Source organism: Pseudophryne corroboree, unplaced genomic scaffold, assembly GCF_028390025.1.
Source record: "Pseudophryne corroboree isolate aPseCor3 unplaced genomic scaffold, aPseCor3.hap2 scaffold_218, whole genome shotgun sequence".
NCBI lineage: Eukaryota > Metazoa > Chordata > Amphibia > Anura > Myobatrachidae > Pseudophryne > Pseudophryne corroboree.
This window is the reverse complement of record NW_026968826.1, coordinates 311,888-330,332: the sequence shown is the minus strand read 5'-3', so window position 1 is coordinate 330,332 and position 18,445 is coordinate 311,888. Positions and strand designations below refer to the sequence as shown.

The 18,445-nt window shown below is 41.5% G+C and overlaps 3 non-coding genes and 1 pseudogene across 3 annotated transcripts; 3 read left to right on the top strand and 1 right to left on the bottom strand.

The window, feature by feature from the left end:
• Positions 1-14,590: 14,590 nt before the first annotated feature.
• Positions 14,591-14,769, top strand: LOC135007467 (U1 spliceosomal RNA; annotated as a pseudogene).
• Positions 14,770-16,852: 2,083 nt separating this feature from the next.
• Positions 16,853-17,015, bottom strand: LOC135007255 (U1 spliceosomal RNA). Its single transcript, XR_010207306.1, has one exon. It is a non-coding gene; the product is annotated as a U1 spliceosomal RNA (small nuclear RNA).
• Positions 17,016-17,906: 891 nt separating this feature from the next.
• Positions 17,907-18,070, top strand: LOC135006987 (U1 spliceosomal RNA). The gene has a single exon (XR_010207048.1). It is a non-coding gene; the product is annotated as a U1 spliceosomal RNA (small nuclear RNA).
• A 152-nt stretch (positions 18,071-18,222) lies between these two features.
• Positions 18,223-18,385, top strand: LOC135007434 (U1 spliceosomal RNA). Its single transcript, XR_010207431.1, has one exon. It is a non-coding gene; the product is annotated as a U1 spliceosomal RNA (small nuclear RNA).
• Positions 18,386-18,445: the final 60 nt, after the last annotated feature.

Sequence of the window (18,445 nt, the reverse complement as noted above, 5' to 3'; positions counted from 1 at the left end):
AAAGAGATAGGCATTGGAAAATGCAGGGCTATAACGTGTAGATGAAGCACTAACAGGAGGCTTTAAAATTTTCATTCTAGTGTCTTTCGTTTGGGAGAAAAATGCAAAGGTACAATACAGCATTTCCTTGCCGATATCTCTCTTTTGCAAAGAGATAGGCATTGGAAAATTCAGGGCTATAACGTGTAGATGAAGCACTAACAGGAGGCTTTAAAATTTTCATTCTAGTGTCTTTCGTTTGGGAGAAAAATGCAAAGGTACAATACAGCTTTTCCTTGCCGATATCTCTCTTTTGCAAAGAGCTAGGCATTGGAAAATTCAGGGCTATACCGCGTACATGAAGCACTAACAGGAGGCTTTTAAATTTTCATTCTAGTGTCTTTCGTTTGGGAGAAAAATGCAAAGGTACAATACAGCTTTTCCTTGCCAATATCTCTCTTTTGCAAAGAGCTAGGGATTGGAAAATTCAGGGCTATAACGTGTAGATGAAGCACTAACAGGAGGCTTTAAAATTTTCATTCTAGTGTCTTTCGTTTGGGAGAAAAATGCAAAAGTACAATGCAGCTTTTCCTTGCCGATATCTCTCTTTTGCAAAGAGATAGGCATTGGAAAATTCAGGGCTATAACGTGTAGATGAAGCACTAATAGGAGGCTTTAAAATTTTCATTCTAGTGTCTTTCGTTTGGGAGAAAAAAACAAAGGTACAATACAGCTTTTCCTTGCCGATATCTCTCTTTTGCAAAGAGATAGGCATTGGAAAATTCAGGGCTATAACGTGTAGATGAAGCACTAACAGGAGGCTTTAAAATTTTCATTCTAGTGTCTTTCGTTTGGGAGAAAAATGCAAAGGTACAATACAGCTTTTCCTTGCCGATATCTCTCTTTTGCAAAGAGCTAGGCATTGGAAAATTCAGGGCTATAACGTGTAGATGAAGCACTAACAGTAGGCTTTAAAATTTTCATTCTAGTGTCTTTCGTTTGGGAGAAAAATGCAAAGGTACAATACAGCTTTTCCTTGCCGATATCTCTCTTTTGCAAAGAAATAGGCATTGGAAAATTCAGGGCTATAACGTGTAGATGAAGCACTAACAGGAGGCTTTAAAATTTTCATTCTAGTGTCCTTCGTTTGGGAGAAAAATGCAAAGGTACAATACAGCTTTTCCTTGCCGATATCTCTCTTTTGCAAAGAGATAGGCATTGGAAAATTCAGGGCTATATCGTGTAGATGAAGCACTAACAGGAGGCTTTAAAATTTTCATTCTAGTGTCTTTCGTTTGGGAGAAAAATGCAAAGGTACAATACAGCTTTTCCTTGCCAATATCTCTCTTTTGCAAAGAGCTAGGCATTGGAAAATTCAGGGCTATAACGTGTAGATGAAGCACTAACAGTAGACTTTAAAATTTTCATTCTAGTGTCTTTCGTTTGGGAGAAAAATGCAAAGGTACAATACAGCTTTTCCTTGCCAATATCTCTCTTTTGCAAAGAGCTAGGCATTGGAAAATTCAGGGCTATAACGTGTAGATGAAGCACTAACAGGAGGCTTTAAAATTTTCATTCTAGTGTCTTTCATTTGGGAGAAAAATGCAAAGGTACAATACAGTTTTTCCTTGCCGATATCTCTCTTTTGCAAAGAGATAGGCATTGGAAAATTCAGGGCTATAACGTTTAGATGAAGCACTAACAGGAGGCTTTAAAATTTTCATTCTAGTGTCTTTCGTTTGGGAGAAAAATGCAAAGGTACAATACAGCTTTTCCTTGCCGATATCTCTCTTTTGCAAAGAGATAGGCATTTGAAAATTCAGGGCTATAACGTGTAGATGAAGCACTAACAGGAGGCTTTAAAATTTTCATTCTAGTGTCCTTCGTTTGGGAGAAAAATGCAAAGGTACATTACAGCTTTTCCTTGCCGATATCTCTCTTTTGCAAAGAGATAGGCATTGGAAAATTCAGGGCTATAACGTGTAGATGAAGCACTAACAGGAGGCTTTAAAATTTTCATTCTAGTGTCTTTCGTTTGGGAGAAAAATGCAAAGGTACAATACAGCTTTTCCTTGCCAATATCTCTCTTTTGCAAAGAGCTAGGCATTGGAAAATTCAGGGCTATAACGTGTAGATGAAGCACTAACAGGAGGCGAACATCCCCAAAGGGGAGTTCCTAAGATTAAAGAGGAACTGTTCGGATGAGGCAACCTACCGACACAAAAGTGAGGAGGTAGCGGCCCGTCTCAAGGAACGAGGCTACAGCAATAGATCCATTAAAAAGGCACGGAACTCCCTTTTGAAAACAACTAGGAATTCCCTCATCTTCCAAGAAAAGAAAGTGAAGGATCAAGATGACCTGAGATTTGTGGGAGACTTCTGTCAGGAGTGGAGACAACTTAAAGAAGGTATACAAAAACACTGGCATGTTCTGTTGTCTGACTCAGACCTAGCAACTAGCCTGGGAGACAAGGTCTCGATGAGCTGGAGAAGGTCACCCAACCTAAACGACTATTGGGTACAAAGTCATTACCAACGACTCCCTTCCGTCTCTCCTTCAGTAAGAGGCACATACCCTTGTGGGACCTGCAGGGCCTGTGACTATATGAAGCCAACACAAGAAATCACAGACAAATTTGGTAACCAACACAGGATCTCCGATTACTTCAACTGCAAAACAACCAATGTGGTGTATTGCCTACAGTGCCTGTGTGGCAAAAGATATGTGGGAATAACCACACGGATGTTTAAACAACGGATTTTGGAACATGCAGGAACAATCCGAAACGTGGATAGGGATATGCAGAACTTCCGACAAATAACCACGGTGGCCAGACATTTTCATCTCCACCATAATGACAACACCCATCGAATGCAAGCTTTTGGCCTGGAAAAGGTCAAACTTGGAATCAGAGGGGGCGATGTAATGCAGGAACTACTCAAAAAGGAGAGCCAGTGGACCTACCTATTGGGAAGTTTAGCTCCATCAGGTCTCAACGAACACATAAACTATACGGTGTTCCTATGATGATTATTTACATGTGATATTGAGACACGCCATTTAGATCTCGATGGCGCCAATGTATGCGCTCTCTCTCTTTCTCTCTTTCCCCTTTCTTAACTCAACCTTTCCTTAGGCTCCAACAAATTCGTGCTACCCCGGCCTGCAAGACCTATTTTCATTACATGCTGTGTATCAGGCCACTTTTCATTAGATGTATCAACATAATAATTGCAATAGCAAATTAAATCACCAGTATATTTCAACAATATACAACTATTACCCCAATTTTTAACCTACTCCCCCCTTGGTGTCCTCCTTGACTCACCGTCCTTTCCCTTTCCTCCCCACTTTTCACCAGTTCTATTATTATCATTATTTTTATTTCTATAATTCTTACACATTCTGTACTCACTAGTATTCTTATTATTTGAATATACACACTCTTTAGACCGTTTTGAACAACAACTAGGTACACTTTTTGACATTACCTATCAAGGTAACATCTTTATCACCCACAAACATTTGTTTTGTGTTTTCTCACATGTGCACTTTTAATTTTGTGTTTAATGTCACTTTTTTCAATTTTGTCACTTTTATTCACATATTTTTCATCTCTGATACCACAACCATCAGGTCACAATTACATCTGCTCGATGATTTTTCGAGCAGACCTACACATAGAACCTAAATTAATCACCTGCAGTCAATTTCTACACAATCAGGTTTCATAACATTCACAATACAGAGCACCAACACTAATGATACACAACAACCAAACAAGCCTCCCCTGCACTGTAGTCACCCATTTCCCATTATTTAACCCTTTTTTCCCCATTCTGTCATCCCTTCCCCCTCCCCTTCCAATTTTCCCTTCCCTCAATTACACCCCCCTTTTCTCCTCCCCCTTTTGTTTTCACTTCCCTCCCCCCCCCTCCCCCTTTCCCCCCTCTTTTTCAAAGATGAATATTCGGCGAGGATAATGCACAATATTTCCATCTCCAGAACAAGATTTGTTCCTCTAAATAGAGTTTTATTTATTTATTATTTATCATAACCGTCTATTAATTAGTAAATTACAGTCACTTTTATCTTACTTACGACGATTGGGTCACCAACCTCTGTCACTGGCATATTTTGATTAACAGGTCGGTCATGTTTATATCTATTTTCATTATTTTTTATTATTATTTCCTATTATCCCTATTATGATTATTACTTTTATTTTGATATCACTATTATTATTAGTATTATCACAGGAGATATTTCCTCTTACTAATCAATTAATTTCTGCATTAAGAATGTCATAGCTTAAATCTCCTGAAACATATTGTCGATTCTAATTATGTTAAATGTATGTTTAGAAAACGCACATTGTCTTTAATCTTATTTTTCTGTTGGATTTTCAGCTTATATAACTGTGATTTGATTAACCATTATCCTCCATAAAAAAATTCTGTTTATTTATTAAACCGTTATTCGATATTTTTGATCTAACACACCATACGCTTTGAACATTACTTTAATTGATTCCATTGTGATCCACATATATTAACTTTCATTTATGGAGGTTTAATAGAATAAGCACTGCCTGGTGGATAGAATTGTTTAACAAAAATTATGCCATAATTAGTGGTCTACGTATATTAACTATTACTTATGGAGCTTCAATAGAATAAGCACAGCCAGGTGGATGGAAGCGCTGAACAAACCTATGCCATAATTAGGCAATTAAGAACTCAGGAAAGGGATTGGTTGATGATCCCCTTTTTAAATGCACCATCTGAACACCACCATAGGCTGCCAGGTGAGCAAGCCCAGGTGGTGAAACGTACGTCCAACTAACGGCCTCACGCACGGACTCCTCACTGCAGGAGGAGCCGTGACCAACAGCAGTCATTCAGAACGGCTGAGCGGCAATAATCCATCGAGTTCGGGGAGATCGCGAGTGGTAATGTACAATAACCTACGGGTCAGACTCACTCACCCGACACTCCCCACACACTCTCTCTCTTCCTGTCAACTTTCACTTTCACGGACAGACACCCGGTCTCCGGTGGCGCATCCGGACCCTGCAAGGCAAGTGGCAACAGGGTCCGCCTAACACCACATACGGCTTCTCAGGCTGCCGTCCGCTGCCTTTCTTTCCACGGCACAACCCACGATCCCACTCTCATCTGTCCTCCGCTCCAATGATGAGGTCAGACAGCAGATGGGATCAGTGAACTGGAGTGCCGACTATCCTTTGCCCTCAGAGTTACAGTCTCACACTTGACCAGTTACCTGCAGGTAATTTTGATAAAATAACAAGTACCAACGCATACAAAAACATGGCAATAAACAAGGCGCAATTATTGGGGATATAAACACCTGTGATTTTGTTTTAACTTGTGCCTATTAAGATAATATCAATTGTTACCTAGCAACAGCAATGTTTTTTATTAGGAGCAGGTCTGTTTTGTGCAATCTCATTGCACAATAAATGTTGTTAAATGATGCAGTGTTATTAACACAATTGTGATTTAGTCTATTACTGTGGGCCTTTTTATTTCATTTTCGGACTCTGGCTCAGACCCAAGTGGCGCATTTAGGACCCTGCAAGGCTCATAAGCATCAGGGCCCATCTAACACCACGTTGGGGTCTCTAGCCAGTGTGCCAGTTCTATCTTTTTTCTGTGACACAGTCGACGGTCCTACTCTCATCTTTCCTCCGCTCATGAATGAGGTTAGACAGCAGATGGGACTAGCAGACTAGAGTGTCACTATCTAATTTTCTACTATCCATGCCAGCATAATCTTGTTTTTTCTTTATTTGCATTTGTTACATACCTGACAAACAACACTAATGTGTCAGTTTTTCATTCAAGATACAAATGAATCATTTTGGAGACAGAATGTTGCAGTAAAACCCAATTGTAACTATGTATTCTCTAACAGACATGGATATTATTTTCTCTTTAACATGGAAGAGATGTTAAAACACAGATTTACTCTGTGAAATATGGGGAGAAGCTGATCTCACATACACAGCAGTATTTTTCTGCAAGGTGTAATTAATTATATCACCAATATCATCTCTGCTGCTCACAGGATATTTTTGATAGATTACTATCATTTTTTGTCATTAATTTCTGTGATTACTGCTGTTCATTGGATAAGTTTGATAGATTACTATCATTTTTCTTATCATCCATTGTTGAGCAAAATATACAAATAATTTTAAGATGATGATATTTGCTCTTTTTTAAATTATTCATATTTTTACCACTGTTTAAAAGGGGAATAAGTAATTGATACGTCTAATATACCCCTGTTATTTTATTTTAGTTGAGTATTGGATAAATAAAAGCTAAGTTTTAATTATAGACAGTTTTCATCTTTTTCACATCATTAATCATCAAAAGAGTGCTCCAAATATAGGAATTTCTTCTATTTGGTAAGATGTGGGCTCTTCCACACCCACCAAATCATTCTGTATCTGGTACACTATTCCTGGGAGCACCTCCAACGTCAGAATAGTTGCCCACTTGGGCTTGATATATTTTTTCTGTTTAGTTGGTTGTTTGAGATTTAGTCATTCAATTATAACCAGTCTGGTGCAGGGTAAACCAAGTTTTGCCACAAAAGTCAATACTGACAAAGGCTAATAATCATTCATCTAGAACGTTTCCTAGAAAAACTTTAAAAAGTCAATAATCTGGAGAATTTTTGTAAGAAACACATTGGTACTTTCCCATGATGAGTGAGTGCTTCAGGATTTCTTGCACTTACATGGGCTATTAACCAAAAGGTTGGTGGTTCAATCCCACCCAGGGATGTAATTGACCTTGTCATCAGATTTTGGTGATCTTTAAGTAGACAAGTCAAAATTTCAAACCCCCTCTTATGGTGTAGGGTACCTGGCCTTCTCTGACGTAATCAGAGTTAGATTTAATTAAGTGATTTTATAAAAAACAGCTAGGAAGCACAATTTAGCAGTGGGTTGCAGAGAAAAAAATAACATTTTAAACCTACCGGTAATTTTTTTTTCTCGTAGTCCGTAGAGGATGATGGGGACTCCGTAAGGACCATGGGGGATAGACGGGCTCCGCAGCAGACATGGGCACTTTAAGAAAGACTTTAGATCTGGGTGTGCACTGGCTCCTCCCTCTATGCCCCTCCTCCATACCTCAGTTAGAGAAACTGTGCCCAGAGGAGACGGACAGTACGAGGAAAGGATTTTTGTTAATCCAAGGTCAAGATTCATACCAGCCACACCAATCACACCGTATAACTTGTGATATACTACCCAGTTAACAGTATGAATCAAATCTAACTCTGATTACATCAGAGAAGGCCAGGTACCCTACACCATAGCAGGGGTTTTCGAAATTTTGACTTGTCTACTTAAAGATCAACAAAATCTGATAATAAGTTCAATTACATCCCTGGGTGGGATTGAACCACCAACCTTTTGGTTAATAGCCGTATACACTAACTGATTGCGCCACAGCGAAACTTTGCAAAAGTACATACTGACAAAGGCTAATAAGCATTCATCTAGAACGTTTCCTATAAAAACTTTAAATAGTCAATAATCTGGAGAGTTTTTGTAAGATGTTTCTTCCATCAACCAATGAAGAAACACATTGGTACTTTCCCATGATGAGTGAGTGCTTCAGGATCTCTTGCACTTACATGTGCAGCAGAGTACTGTAATGGAAGCATGCTGGGTCCATAACCCAGAGGTAGGCAGATTGAAACTATCCTCTGCTATATGACTTGTCTACTTAAATATTACCAAAATTTGATCACAAGGTCAATTACGTCCCTGGATGGGATTGAACCACCAACCTTTTGATTAATAGCTGAACACACTAACCGATTGCGCCACAGAGACACTTTGCAAAAAGTACATACTGACAAAGACTAATAAGCATTCATCTAGAACGTTTCCTAGAAAAACTTTAAAAAGTCAATAACCTGGAGAGTTTTTGTAAGATGTTTCTTCCAGCAACCAATGAAGAAACACATTGGTACTTTCCCATGATGAGTGAGTGCTTCAGGATCTCTTGCACTTACATGTGCAGCAGAGTACTGCAATGGAAGCATGCTGGGCCCATAACCCAGAGGTAGGCAGATTGATACTATCCTTTGCTATATGCATTTTTTTTGTTCATTAAAGTAATCCAAAACTGGGATTGATATTTTAGCTTTTATTTTTACTTAAAGTACAATAACTTTTACCATTTTAATTTGTTTTAATAGTATATTGACAGTGTTGTTTTCTTTCAAAAATCCAATTAATTTTCTTTACTCGATTATTAAAATGGTAAGTGACAAAAACAAACTACATTGTCACCAGAAGAGCAATACAAAATGTACAAGTGATATATTAAAATCATCTTTCCAGCTTGAATTTCAATGATGCATTGGGGCAACGATTTTGTGAGAAACATCTTCACCCTTAAATAAAGATTTTCTTAATTCCTTACCTGTGTGCTAATTAGATATCACCTTGTTTTCACATTAAACAGACTTCCACATGAGAAAGCAGCAAGGATGCAGTGGCGTTAATGTTTCCTGGTGTCAACCTGTATTATTTCAGTAGATATTGAAATGAGGATGCATCTTGCTGCCTTTCCAATGAAGCAAGTTTAATTTAGTAATAGGTGAAAAACCATCCCTACAAATATGTTAATCAGATACTTGGCTTTGTGGACACTTTTCAGAGAACAAATTAGTTAGCATAAAAATAAAGCCAGAAAATGAAGAGCTGTTTAATCACTCAATTGGATTTTTCTGCCAGCATATTTCTTTTTCTCTGCAACCCACTGCTAAATTGTGCTTCCTAGCTGTTTTTTTTATAAAATCACTGATTCAAATCTAACTCTGATTACATCAGAGTAGGCCAGGTACCCTACACCATAAGAAGGGGGTTTGAAATTTTGACTTGTCTACTTAAAGATCACCAAAATCTGATAACAAGGTCAATTACATCGCTGGGTGGGATTGAACCACCAACCCTTTGATTAATAACCAAACACACTAACCGATTGCGCCACAGAGACACTTTACAAACATACATACTGACAAAGGCTAATAAGCATTCATCTAGAACGTTTCCTAGAAAAACTTTAAAAAGTCAATAATCTGGAGAGTTTTTGTAAGATGTTTCTTCCATCAACCAACGAAGAAACACATTGGTACTTTCCCATGATGAGTGAGTGCTTCAGGATCTCTTGCACTTACATGTGCAGCAGAGTACTGCAATGGAAACATGCTGGGCCCATAACCCAGAGGTAGGCAGATTGAAACTATCCTCTGCTATATGCATTTTTTTTTGTTAATTAAAGTAATCCAAAACTGGGATTGATATTTTTGCTCTTTTATTTTTACTTAAAGTACAATAACTTTTACCATTTTAATCTGTTTTAATAGTATATTGACAGTATTGTTTTCTTTCAAAAATCCACTTAATTTTCTTTACCCTATTATTAAAATGGTAATTGACAAAAACAAACTACATTGTCACCAGAAGAGCAATACAAAATGTACAAGTGATATATTAAAATCATCTTTCCAGCTTGAATTTCAATGATGCATTGGGGCAACGATTTTGTGAGAAACACCTTCACCCTTAAATAAAGATTTTCTTAATTCCTTACCTGTGTGCTAATTAGATATCACCTTGTTTTCACATTAAACAGACTTCCACATGCGAAAGCAGCAAGGATGCAGTGGCGTTAATGTTTCCTGGTGTCAACCTGTATTATTTCAGTAGACATTGAAATGAGGATGCATCTTGCTGCCTTTCCAATGAAGCAAGTTTAATTCAGTAATAGGTGAAAAACCATTCCTACAAAGGTGTTAATCAGAGACTTGGCTTTGTGGACACTTTTCAGAGAGCAAATTTGTTAGCATAAACATAAAATCAGAAAATGAAGAGCTGTTTAAACAGCTACTGCCTGAGGGTCTCTTGACCTGGTGCAATACCTCTGTAGCTTTTTGTTGAGGCGGGACGCCATCATGTCTATCTGGAACAGTCCCCACCGACTTGCAATCTGTGCGAAGACTTCCTGATGGAGTCCCCACTCTCCTGGATGTAGGTCGTGTCTGCTGAGGAAGTCTGCTTCCCAGTTGTCCACTCCCGGAATGAACACTGCTGACAGTGCGCTTACATGATTCTCCACCCAGCGAAGAATTCTGGTGGCTTCCGCCATCGCCACTCTGCTCCTTGTGCCGCCTTGGCGGTTTACATGAACTACTGCGGTGACGTTGTCTGACTGGATCAGAACTGGTTGGTCGCGAAGTAAGGTCTCCGCTTGACATAGGGCGTTGTATATGGCCCTTAGCTCCAGGATGTTGATGTGAAGACAAGTCTCCTGACTTGACCAAAGACCTTGGAAATTTCTTCCCTGTGTGGCTGCTCCCCAACCTCGGAGGCTCGCGTTCGTGGTCACCAGGATCCAGTCCTGAATGCCGAACCTGCGGCCCTCTAGAAGGTGAGCACTCTGCAGCCACCACAGGAGAGATACCCTGGCCCTGGGGGACAGGGTGATCAACTGATGAATCTGTAGATGTGACCCGGACCACTTGTCCAGTAGGTCCCATTGCAAGATCCTCGCATGGAACCTGCCGAAGGGAATGGCCTCGTATGATGCCACCATCATTCCCAGGACTCGAGTGCAGTGATGCACTGACACCTGTTTTGGTTTCAATAGGTTCCTGACCAGAGTCATGAGTTCCTGGGCCTTTTCTATCGGAAGATAAACCCTTTTCTGGTCCGTATCCAGAATAATGCCCAAGCAAAGTCAGACGAGTCGTAGGAACCAACTGCGACTTCGGGATATTGAGAATCCAGCCGTTTTGCTGTAACACCTTCAATGAAAGTTATACGCTGTTCAGCAACTGCTCTCTTGATCTCGCTTTTATGAGGAGATCGTTCAAGTACGGGATAATTGTGACACCTTGCTTTCGCAGGAGCACCATAATTTCTGTCATTACCTTGGTGAAAATTCTCGGAGAAAATTCTGGAGAGACCAAACGGCAACGTCTGAAATTGGTAATGACAATACTGTACCGCAAATCTTAGGTACGCCTGATGAGGTGGATAAATGAGTACATGAAGGTATGCATCCTTTATGTCCAGAGATATCATAAAATCCCCCCCTTCTAGGCTGGCGATGACCGCTCTTAGCGATTCCATCTTGAACTTGAACCTTTTCAAGTATAGGTTCAGGGATTTTAAATTTAATATGGGTCTGACCAAACCGTCCGGTTTTGGGACTACAAACAGGGTCGAATAATTTCCCTTTCCTTGTTGAAGCAGGGGAACCTTGACCACCACCTGTTGAAGATACAATTTGTGAATTGCATTTAACACTATCTCCCTTTCCTGGGGAGAAGATGGTAGGGCCGATTTGAAAAACCGGCGAGGAGGCACCTCTTCGAATTTCAGCTTGTAACCCTGAGAAACAATTTCTATTGCCTAGGGATCCACCTGCGAATGAACCCAGATGTGGCTGAAAACTCGAAGACGTGCCCCCAACTGGGCGGACTCCTTTAGCGGAGCCCCAGCGTCATGCGGTGGATTTTGTAGAGGCCGGGGAGGACTTCTGTTCCTGGGAACTAGCTGTGTTGTGCAGCTTCTTCCCTCTGCCCTTACCTCTGGCAAGAAAGGACGCACCTCGTACTTTCTTGTTTCTCTGTGATCGAAAGGACTGCATTTGATAATGTGGTGCTTTCTTAGGCTGTGAGGGAATATAAGGCAAAAAATTTGATTTACCAGCTGTAGCTGTGGAGACAAGGTCCGAGAGACCTTCCCCAAACAATTCCTCACCCCTGTAAGGTAAAACCTCCATATGCCTTTTTGAGTCGGCATCACCTGTCCATTGCCGGGTCCATAGGACTCGTCTAGCAGAAATCGACATAGCGTTTATTCTAGAACCCAGTAGACTAATGTCACTTTGAGCATCTCTCATATATAGGACAGCATCTTTTATATGCCCTATGGTCAATAACATAGCATCCTTATCTAGGGTCTCAATCTCTGCTGATAAGGTATCTGTCCATGCTGCCACCGCGCTACAACCTCGGCCGACGCAATTGCCGGTCTGAGTAAGGTACCAGAATGTGTGTAAATGGACTTTAGGGTAACCTCCTGCTTGCGGTCAGCAGGGTCCCTGATGGTAGCCGTATCCTGGGATGGCAGCGCTACCTTTTTGGATAAGCGTGTCAATGCTTTATCCACCCTAGGGGAGGATTCCCACCGTATCCTGTCCATTGGCGGGAAAGGATACGCCATAAGAATCCTTTTGGGAATCTGCAGCTTTTTGTCTGGAGATTCCCAAGCTTTTTCACATAATTCGTTCAACTCATGTGAGGGGGGAAAGGTTATCTCAGGTTTCTTTCCCTTATACATGTGTACCCTCGTGTCAGGGACAGGGGACTCTGTGATGTGCAAAACATCTTTTATTGCAATAATCATATATCGAATACATTTAGCCAATTTTGGTTGTAACTTTGCATCATCGTAGTCGACACTGGAGTCAGAATCCGTGTCGGTATCTGTGTCAACTATTTGGGATAGTGGGCGCTTTTGAGACCCCGAAGGTCCCTGCGACATAGGGACAGGCATGGGTTGACTCCCTGACTGTTCCCTAGCTTCAGCTTTGTCTAATCTCTTGTGTAATAAGTTTACATTAGCACTTAAAACATTCCACATATCCATCCAGTCAGGTGTCGGCGTTGTCGATGGAGACACCACATTAATTTGCTCCTGCTCCTCTCTAGGAGAGCCTTCTACCTCAGACATGTCGACACACGTGTACCGACACACCATACACTCAGGGAATCCTCTTATCTGAGGAGAGTTCCCCAACAAGGCCCTTTGGAGAGACAGAGAGAGAAAGTATGCCAGCACACACCCCAGCGCTATATGACCCAGGAAAAAAACACAATCATTTTATGTTTACCCAGTAGCGCTGTATTTCCATATATATATGCGCCTAATTATGTGCCCTCTCTTCTTTAAGACCCTCTTTCTACCGTGGTATAAGCAGGGGAGAGTCCATGGAGCTTCCCCTCAGCGGTGCTGTGGAGAAAATGGCGCTGGTGAGTGCTGAGGGAGAAGCCCCACCCCCTCAGCGACGGGCTTCTGTCCCGCTCAAATATAGTAAAAAAATGGCGGGGGCTCTTATATATATATACAGTGCCTAGCTGCATATATATTTATTTTGCCAAAGAGAGGTCTATATTGCTGCCCAGGGCGTCCCCCCTGCGCCCTTCACCCTTACACTGACTGCCGTGTGTGAGGTGTATGGGAGCAATGGAGCACAGCTTTACTGCTGTGCGTTACCTCAGTGAAGATCATGAAGTCTTCCGCCGCCTCTGAAGTCTTCTTTTCTTCTCATACTCACCCGGCTTCTATCTTCCGGCTCTGCGAGGGGGACTGCGGCGCGGCTCTGGGACGGACGGCGAGGGTGAGACCTGCGTACCGATCCCTCTGGAGCTAATGCTGTACAGTAGCCTAAGAAGCAGAGCCTATCAACTCACAGAAGTAGGTGTGCATCTCTCCCCTCCGCCCCTCGATGCAGGGAGTCTGTTGCCAGCAGGCTCCCTGAAAATAAAAAAATCTGACAAATATACTTTCTGTCAGGAAACTCAGGAGAGCTCCCTGAAAAGCACCCAGTCTCCTCTGGGCACAGTAGTAAACTGAGGTCTGGAGGAGGGGCATAGAGGGAGGAGCCAGTGCACACCCAGATCTAAAGTCTTTCTTAAAGTGCCCATGTCTCCTGCGGAGCCCGTCTATCCCCCATGGTCCTTACGGAGTCCCCAGCATCCTCTAGGACGTAAGAGAAAAATTATGCTGGCAGAAAAATCCAATTGAGTGATTAAACAGCTCCAGAGCTGCTCTGTAAGGCAAGTAAAAGGGTGTGGGCCCTGCAGCACTACCTGTAGTTTGCATTGTGCATTGGAAGCCTAGTTTGCTGTCTGTTTCCACTTCTTTTTTCTTGAGCCCCTCCCGTCTATACCCTTGTGCACTATCCTGACTTCTCCTCCCGTCTGCTTACTTTGTGCCTTCCAATGCACAATGCAAACTACAGGTAGTGCTGCAGGGCCCACACCCTTTTACTTGCCTTACAGAGCAGCTCTTGAGCTGTTACAGTGCCCAGCTGCTGCAAGAAATCAGCTTGAATCCTTCAGGGGCTGGGGCATAGCCAACATGAGCCCCACACCGACGGAGGGTGGAGGTGTTTAATGCGAACTAGGGGTCATCCAAGTGCCGCAAAAGGCCGCCATGCCCTGCACGCCCCTTTTCTCTTTTCATATGCAGACGAGGGTTGAAGCCAACTTTGACCCACTGCTTGGATGACATCGCCATATGCAAATCCATCTGCTGCAGGCCTTCCCCCAGGAATGCTTGCACTAGTTGTTGCATTTGGTTTGTTGTTTGGGGGTGCTTCAGTATTAGGCAGCCTTCTGCCCTCCCATGTTCATCTGAAAATATGTGTTCTCCCTGCAGTTGTTGTCCCCAGATGAGAGTTCCCTTGTGCTGCCTCAGTTGAATCTCCTTTACTTGACAGAGATGTGCCTGAGCAGCGGCCCTCCCCAGCCCTATCCCAAATCATACTTATTTTGCATAGGAGATACCATGGTCATGAAGACTGTTCTCCCAGGGTGCGGTTCATTCATTGCATTCTGGGTATGCTGACCCCTGTGATTTCCCCAAATGTGGGAAACTCGACTGCATTATTTAATGCGAACTAGGGGTCATCCAAGCACCGCAAAAGGCCGCCATGCCCTGCATACCCCTTTTCTCTTTTCATAAGCAGACGAGGTTTGAAGCCAACCTTGACCCACTGCTTGGATGACATCACTTGCTGCCTTTCCAATGAAGCAAGTTTAATTTAATAATAGGTGAAAAACCATCCCTACAAAGGTGATAATCAGATACTTGGCTTTGTGGACACTTTTCAGAGCACAAATTTGTTAGCATAAAAATAAAGCCAGAAAATGAAGAGCTGTTTAATCACTCAATTGGATTTTTCAGCCAGCATATTTCTTTTTCTCTGCAACCCACTGCTAAATTGTGCTTTGTGGCTGTTTTTTTTATAAAATCACTTAATCAAATCTAACTCTGATTACATCAGAGAAGGCCAGGTACCCTACACCATAAGAGGTGGTTTGAAATTTTTACTTGTCTACTTAAAGATCACCAAAATCTGATAACAAGGTCAATTACGTCCCTAGGTGGGATTGAACCACCAACCTTTTGGTTAACAACTGAACACGCTAACTGTTTGTGCCTCAGAGACACTTTGCGAAAGTACATACTGACAAAGGCTAATAAGCATTCATCTAGAACGTTTCCTAGAAAAACTTTAAAAAGTCAATAATCTGGAGAGTTTTTGTAAGATGTTTCTTCCATCAACCAATGAAGAAACACATTGGTACTTTCCCATGATGAGTGAGTGCTTCAGGATCTCTTGCACTTACATGTGCAGCAGAGTACTGTAATGGAAGCATGCTGGGTCCATAACCCAGAGGTAGGCAGATTGAAACTATCCTCTGCTATATGCATTGTTTTTTGTTAATTAAAGTAATCCAAAACTGGGATTGATATTTTTGCTCTTTTATTTTTACTTAAAGTACAATAACTTTTACCATTTTAATTTGTTTTAATAGTATATTGACAGTATTGTTTTCTTTCAAAAATCCACTTAATTTTCTTTACCCTATTATTAAAATGGTAATTGACAAAAACAAACTACATTGTCACCAGAAGAGCAGTACAAAATATACAAGTGATATATTAAAATCATCTTTCCAGCTTTAATTTCAATGATGCCTTGGTGCAACAATTTTGTGAGAAACATCTTCACCCATAAAGAAAGATTTTCTTAATTCCTTACCTGTGTGCTGATTAGATATCACCTTGTTTTCACATTAAACAGACTTCCCCTTGAGGAAGCAGCAAGGATGCAGTGACGTTTATGTTTCCTGGTGTCAACCTGTATTATTTCAGTAGACATTGAAATGAGGATGCATCTTGCTGCCTTTCCAATGAAGCAAGTTTAATTCAGTAATAGGTGAAAAACCATTCCTACTAAAGGTGTTAATCAGAGACTTGGCTTTGTGGACACTTTTCAGAGAGCAAATTTGTTAGCATAAACATAAAATCAGAAAATGAAGAGCTGTTTAATCACTCAATTGGACTTTTCTGCCAGCATAATTTTTTTTCTCTGCAACCCACTGCTAAATTGTGCTTCCTAGCTGTTTTTTATAAAATCACTTAATCAAATCTAACTCTGATTACATCAGAGAAGGCCGGGTACCCTACACCATAAGAGGGGGTTTGAAATTTTGACTTGTCTACTTAAAGATCACCAAAATCTGATAACAAGGTCAATTACGTCCCTGGGTGGGATTGAATCACCAACCTTTAGGTTAATAGCCATACACACTAACTGATTGCGCCATAGCGACACTTTGCGAAAGTACATACTGACAAAGGCTAATAAGCATTCATCTAGAACGTTTCCTAGAAAAACTTTAAAAAGTCAATAATCTGGAGAATTTTTGTAAGAAACACATTGGTACTTTCCCATGATGAGTGAGTGCTTCAGGATCTCTTGCACTTACATGGGCTATTAACCAAAAGGTTCCCACCCAGTGATGTAATTGACCTTGTGATCAGATTTTGGTGATCTTTAAGTAGACAAGTCAAAATTTCAAACCCCCTCTTATGGTGTAGGGTACCTGGCCTTCTCTGACGTAATCAGAGTTAGATTTAATTAAGGTGCGCAAGGGCATAGAAGGGAGCGGTTTAAGAAAAGAGAAGTGGAAACAGACAGCAAACTAGGCTGGAGAGAGACCTGAGACAAAGAGATCTGAATTATACGAGAGCCGACCAGGGGAAACACAAATTATGCAGTCAAGTTTCCCACATTTGGGGAAATCGCAGGAGCAGCACACCCAGAGTGCAATGGGTGAGCCTTGCCCTGGGAGAAGCACCTTCATGATCATAGTATCTCACCTGGCAGGTAAGTAGGAGTTGGGCTAGTGCTGGGGAGGGTCGCTGCTCGGGTACGCCCCTGTCAAGTGAAGGAGATCCAACTGAGGCAGCACAAGGGAACTCTCGAAAGAAGAACAAGGCTAGAGGAAGATCTGAGACAAAGAAATCTGACTTTTACCAGAGCTGACCAGAGGAAAGCACAAACACAGTCCCCCACTACCACCAGGAAACATTAACGCCACTGCATCCTTGCTGCTTTCTCATGTGGTAGTCTATTTAATGTGAAAACAAGGTGATATCTAATTAGCACACAGAAAAGAAAATTAAGTGAATTTTTGAAAGAAAACAATACTGTCAATATACTATTAAAACAAATTAAAATGGTAAAAGTTATTGTACTTTAAGTAAAAATAAAAGAGCAAAAATGTCAATCCCAGTTTTGGATTACTTTAATTAACAAAAAAAATGCATATAGCAGAGGATAGTTTCAATCTGCCTACCTCTGGGTTATGGAATCAGCATGCTTCCATTACAGTACTCTGCTGCACATGTATGTGCAAGAGATCCTGAAGCACTCACTCATCATGGGAAAGTACCAATGTGTTTCTTCATTGGTTGATGGAAGAAACATCTTACAAAAACTCTCCACATTATTGACTTTTTAAAATGTTTCTAGGAAACGTTCTAGATGAATGCTTATTAGCCTTTTTCAGTATATGCTTTTGCAAAGTTGTAGCATTTGGTTTGTTGTTTGGGGGTGCTTCAGTATTAGGCAGCCTTCTGCCCTCCCATGTTCATCTGAAAATATGTGTTCTCCCTGCAGTTGTTGTCCCCAGATGAGAGTTCCCTTGTGCTGCCTCAGTTGAATCTCCTTTACTTGACAGAGATGTGCCTGAGCAGCGGCCCTCCCCAGCCCTATCCCAAATCATACTTATTTTGCATAGGAGAGACCATGGTCTTGAAGATTGTTCTCCCAGGGTGAGGTTCATTCATTGCATTCTGGGTATGCTGACCCCTGTGATTTCCCCAAATGTGGGAAACTCAACTGCATTATTTGTGGTAGTGGGGGACTGTGTTTGTGCTTTCCTCTGGTCAGCTCTGGTAAAAGTCAGATTTCTTTGTTTCAGTTCTTCCTCTAGCCTTGTTCTTCTTTCGAGAGTTCCCTTGTGCTGCCTCAGTTGGATCTCCTTCACTTGACAGGGGGGTGCCCGAGCAGCGACCCTCCCCAGCTCTAGCCCAACTTCTACTTACCTGCCAGGTGAGATACTATAATCATGAAGGTGCTTCTCCCAGGGCAAGGCTCACCCATTGCACTCTGGATTTGCTGCCCCTGCGATTTCCCCAAATGTGGGAAACTTGACTGCATAATTTGTGTTTCCCCTGGTCGGCTCTCGTATAATTCAGATCTCTTTGTCTCAGGTCTCTCTCCAGCCTAGTTTGCTGTCTGTTTCCACTTCTCTTTTCTT